At 37.6% G+C, this 5,039-nt stretch overlaps 1 pseudogene; it reads right to left on the bottom strand.

Annotated features, from left to right (window-relative positions):
* Positions 1-423: 423 nt before the first annotated feature.
* LOC101044405 (myosin light polypeptide 6-like) lies at positions 424-862 on the bottom strand (annotated as a pseudogene).
* Positions 863-5,039: the final 4,177 nt, after the last annotated feature.

Below are 5,039 nucleotides of genomic sequence, written 5' to 3'. Positions count from 1 at the left end.
TGACTTAACAGTACTGAATTTCCAGTCTCTTTGGCACTACTAATGTTTGTTTATGATAGATTTGAGGAAGTAGAGGATATGGGATACATTTCCATTCTCTCGTGTATGTGCATATGCGTGTATATAGTGTGTCCTATTCAGAAACTTCTGAGCAATAAGGATGATGGCAAGTATGAGTATGGGAGTAACTTTTTTGGGGGGTGTGTGGCATTGGGCACAGAGAGCAAGTTTATTTGATGAATGCGGATGGCACATATCGTCCGAAAGAGACAAGACGGGAAAGGCGCTGTGATAAGAGAGCCTAGGGAGCCTTCAGGCTAGGTAGAAAATCTCCCACAGGGAATGTCATGGGCTCTGGGAGACTGGGAAGGTCCTCAGCCATTTAGCACTGTAAGGACGAGCTGTGTCCCATGGGCCGTCACCCTAACAGGACATGCCTCCCAGTGCTTCATGGTTGATAGAACCATTGCAATCCTCATGTCCTGCCACCAGCATCTCTACTTCTTCCTCTGTCATCTTCTCACCCAGTGTGACAAGACCTTGCAAGATTTCAACACCCATGATGGTGTCATTTCCTTCCTTGTCAAACATCTGAATTGCTTCTACATAATCTTCACAGGTGCCCTGCTCCTTGTTCTTGGCCAAGGAGCATGAGCAGAAAATGCTCAAAGTCCAGCCCCCTCACATTCATCTCATCACTCTTGGGGTTCCCCAGGATCTTGAGCACCTCAGTGTTGGTGGAGTTCTGGCTCAGAGCCCTCATCATGTCCTCACGTTGGCTGTACAGGATCTTGCCATCACTTCTTCTTTGAAATAGCTGGAAGGCCTCCTTGAACTCTGCGGTCTGGTGCTTGGCGAAGTCTCACACATCTTGACTGTTTAGCTCTGCGGGACTTTTCCCCATAGTAATGGCCAGGAGTGGCTTTTTGTAAAGGATTTAAACTGACATCTGCTTCTCTACTCTACCCCAGGCTTACTTGCTTAGTAGCAATGGGTGACTTGAGATGTAAGAAGTTAGCTCTGGCTACCTCTGGAGACTGCTAGCCCACAGTTGACTAAATCTCACTCCTTTGGGGATTAAGATTATTCAAAAATTTGAAGAATCCTTCTCTCTTTCCTCTCCACCCCTCCCTGGGGAATGAGCTGTGAACCACACTCCTACTCTTACACTAAAATCCCCTTATTAATCCATTTAAAAGTGTCTTCGTGAGACCTTATTCATTTTCAGTGGCTTTGATGTTGCTGTAACAGTGGATTCAGAAATTGTTTTGGTAAATGAAATTTGACTCTCTGGAAATCCCCATTCCTTCATTCCCCTTTGAAACATGCCCATAATGAGTGTGACAATGTACTATGGTAATCTTTTAAAAAATTATTTCCTGTCAAACTTTTTTAAGCTCCTCCTATTCTTAACAATGTCTTGGGGATATTGCTTTGATGTTTTTCCCCCACAGTAGGCATCTGTCCAATGAAGAACACCATAAAAGTAATATTTTTAAATGATGTTTTTATTTATTATTAAAAAATTTTAAGGAGACAAAATCTGTCTTACACATTTATCATTTCATATTATAGCTACTTTTCCTTTTAAATTCCTGTCCATTCTTTTGAATATCTGTGACAGTTGAGAAGATTTAAGAATGGATAACTGAACTTACAATGATAGCATACTAAGATGTATGACAACTTCTTTTGTCATCTGTATTAGTCTGCTTTCATGCTGCTGACAAAGACATACCTGAGACTGGGAAAGATACAAAAGAAAGGTTTAATTGGACTCACAGTTCCACATGGCTGGGGAAACCCCACAATCGTGGTGGAAGGCAAGGAGGAGCAAATCCTGTCTTACATGGATGGAAGCAGGCAAAGAGAGAATGAAATAGTGATAACCCTTGATAAAACCATCAGATCTCATGAGACTTACTCAGTACCATGAGAATAGTTTGGGAGAAACTGCCCCCATGATTCAAATTATCTCCCACCAGGTCCCTCCCACAGCATGTGGGGATTATGAGAGTACAACTCAGGATGAGATTTGGTGGGGACACAGCCAAACCATATCAGTGTCACTATTTTTTCCTTCCTATACAATCTAATAGGAGCTTCAGACAAGAATTGCCATTTAATTACTTGGGGTTTTGTCTACATTATTCTTGCTTCTCCATTCACTTTTGGTAAAATGTATTTATCATTAGAGTGTCTCCTGTTTCTCCTTCTCCTTATTTTTTTTTTCTCCTACATCTGCTCCTCTTTCTTCTTCCTGTTATTCTCTTTCTTCCTCATCGTCCAGACACTGCCAAGTATTTCCATGAATTATCTTTTATACCCATTATCACAGTTGTATTATCAAAGTATTATCCTATTTTAGAGATGGAAAAAATGGAAGCTCTAGAAAGGCAGGAAAGTTTCTGAAGATCAAAAGCTAGAAGTGATTAAAACAGGTCAATTATTTTGCCAGCCCTTAAATCCCTATTGTGTCATGTTGTGTTCTATTGTATTGTATTCTATTCTATTCATCCATTCATACATTTAATACCTAATTATCTTTCAAGTACTCGCTGGGTGCTTAGTTAGACACAAGAAATAAGATATATCTATGCTCAGAGAGATTTGTGTGGTGTATATGTGTTTTTTATGTGTTTGTTGTGGGATGTCAAATGAGCAAATAATCAGTCTATTACTTTTCCAGTGTGATGATATAATAGAGATAGTTACAAAGCATCACTTAAGTATTAATGAAGAGTCACTCTGGAGAACCAAAGAAGGATTCACAAGGAAATAACATTTGATCTATATTTTGAAGGATAAATTCACATTTACAAATGGAAAAGACAGGAAGAACTTTCAACGTTATAGAATATCATTTCTTTGAGTAATACAAGGAAGTTCAGCTTAGCAGGAACACAGGGATATCATCGAATTATAGGGAAATAATTGTAGAAAGAGTTAGGGATAGGATGTGAAAGACAGCATTCAGTCCAGGAAGCAACTGAGATTTAAAAGGGGAGGTTAAAGGTCTCCTGATTTTTTTTTTTAAAGAAGTGAATGACCTTTTTTAAACAAGTAATTTTATCTATTCATACAGTTAGCCAATAACTATTTATGATACATTTATTATTGGCAGGCATTTTGGAAAACAATGGATGAGTAGATTATAAACAGGAATCATATATTCAGGAAATATACTCTTTTGTGGGAAAAATAATACATACTAAAAAGCCTAGAAAATAATATTGTAGGAGGATCTGATATAAATTTTATGAACATGCTATGGAGACAGGGGACAATGGAAGATATATGTGACAATGAAGAAGAGAAAAGAAAGAGCCACAAAGATATGACCATCCATTTCACTACAAATTACTTTCCCCCCAAAACAAAGTTAAGTGATTAGGAAAGACATGTTTGTATCTCAGTGAAGAAGAATGATATTTAGAAAAGGTTTATCCAGAGTCTCATGATAAATATGACCTATATCCTTTATGCTATAATGACTTGCGGTTCCTGGATGGAATTGACCCAAGGACATTCTCCCTTGAGTCAATCAAAAGTCTCTTTTAAAAAGACTAGCAAAGATTTATGTCATACATTTCCAGTCCACAGACAATACTGAGAGGCCAAGAGGGATCTCATAAATGACGAAGAGAAAGATAGGATGTTGTTAGCCTGAGGTGAGCCTTCTACTCATGACTGGTGTACTGCACTTGGAAAAGCCTCATAAATGTTGTCCTGCTGGTGCAGTCATTAAAAATAAATATCACAAAGTCTCTTGCTGCGTTTTTGGTGGGAAGCCAGGGTGTCCATTGTAATATTCTGAGTCTCTGGGACCAGCCCTTCACATGGGCTTCCTTAAAAATAATTCAGTTTTACTGCTTAACTAAAGGTTCTTTACCTAGCCTCAAAATACACTGATGCTGCACTTATGCAGAAAAGTTGCTCCCAAACTGGGAACTTTTGATCTTGTGTCATTAAAAATCCAGGATCATTCCAATAATTATAAAAGACTTCTTAAATCAGATGGGAACAAATAAGTATATGAAGAAAAGTAGTGGAAAAACTTACTTTTTTGTTTTTCTATTCATTTTTTTTATGAGCTCAATTATGAATAAGTCATAGAAACACTAAATATTTTCTCTTCACCTCTGCTTCTATTTTTAGAAGAGATTTTAAAATTCCAGAAGATGATGAGGAAATGACCTGTGTGTAAGCTGCCATGTCTTGAATAATTAAAGCTTTTTGAGAGTTAGGTGAAAAGGCAGTCTCCAGAGAGATTTATGTCTGCATGGAAACAAATAGGTAAAGTGGATCATTTGAAGAGACTTCCAGCACAATGTAAGCACTAGACTTTCCTCTTTCCAGTCTCTTTTGTACGTGGGACTCGGTGTCAGACCGCACTTTGGTCATAAACAATGAGAGGGCAATATTTCTTGCAAATTAGCTTGTTATCCTATGCTTACCTATGCTGCCGTAAGCATTTTGAACATTACGAAATGTATTTTTGAGAATGATAATGGTCATGGAAATGTTACCTATATAGAATGGAACAGAATGACCTAGAAAAAAAAAAGAATGGAAATTTCTCTGAGAAATAACAATACATTTTTTCTTACTTCTAAAGAAATGGGACCTAACCAATTTTAAAAGAACAAAAAGAGATGTCGACTAATATATTGTAGATTTCATTTTGAATCTCAATGACAGCATGTCGATTTAAGTTTCCTTGCAATGTAGTGCTGATTTTATTCACTCTTCTAAAAGATGGTGTTGGCATGCCACTGTAAACTATGGAAACAGTAAGCCTCTAATCTAATATAATTCAATGGTCTCTGTTAATATACTTGGTACATAATCAGAGTAATGGAGTGACCCTTAAAACCAGAGAGCTATTTTCTGTCTACCTCTGTTCTAATTCTTCAATCTGAGCATCATAATTTCTGACTTCTCTTTCTGTGCAAGCACACTCTGAAGGATTGAACTGATTTCCAAAATATAGCTACAGTGGTGACTATGTGATAAGCTAACATAAGTTATCAGGGTTT

This window comes from Saimiri boliviensis, chromosome 17, assembly GCF_048565385.1.
Source record: "Saimiri boliviensis isolate mSaiBol1 chromosome 17, mSaiBol1.pri, whole genome shotgun sequence".
NCBI lineage: Eukaryota > Metazoa > Chordata > Mammalia > Primates > Cebidae > Saimiri > Saimiri boliviensis.
Note: the sequence above shows the minus strand (reverse complement) of the source record. Positions and strands in the feature narration are given on the sequence as shown.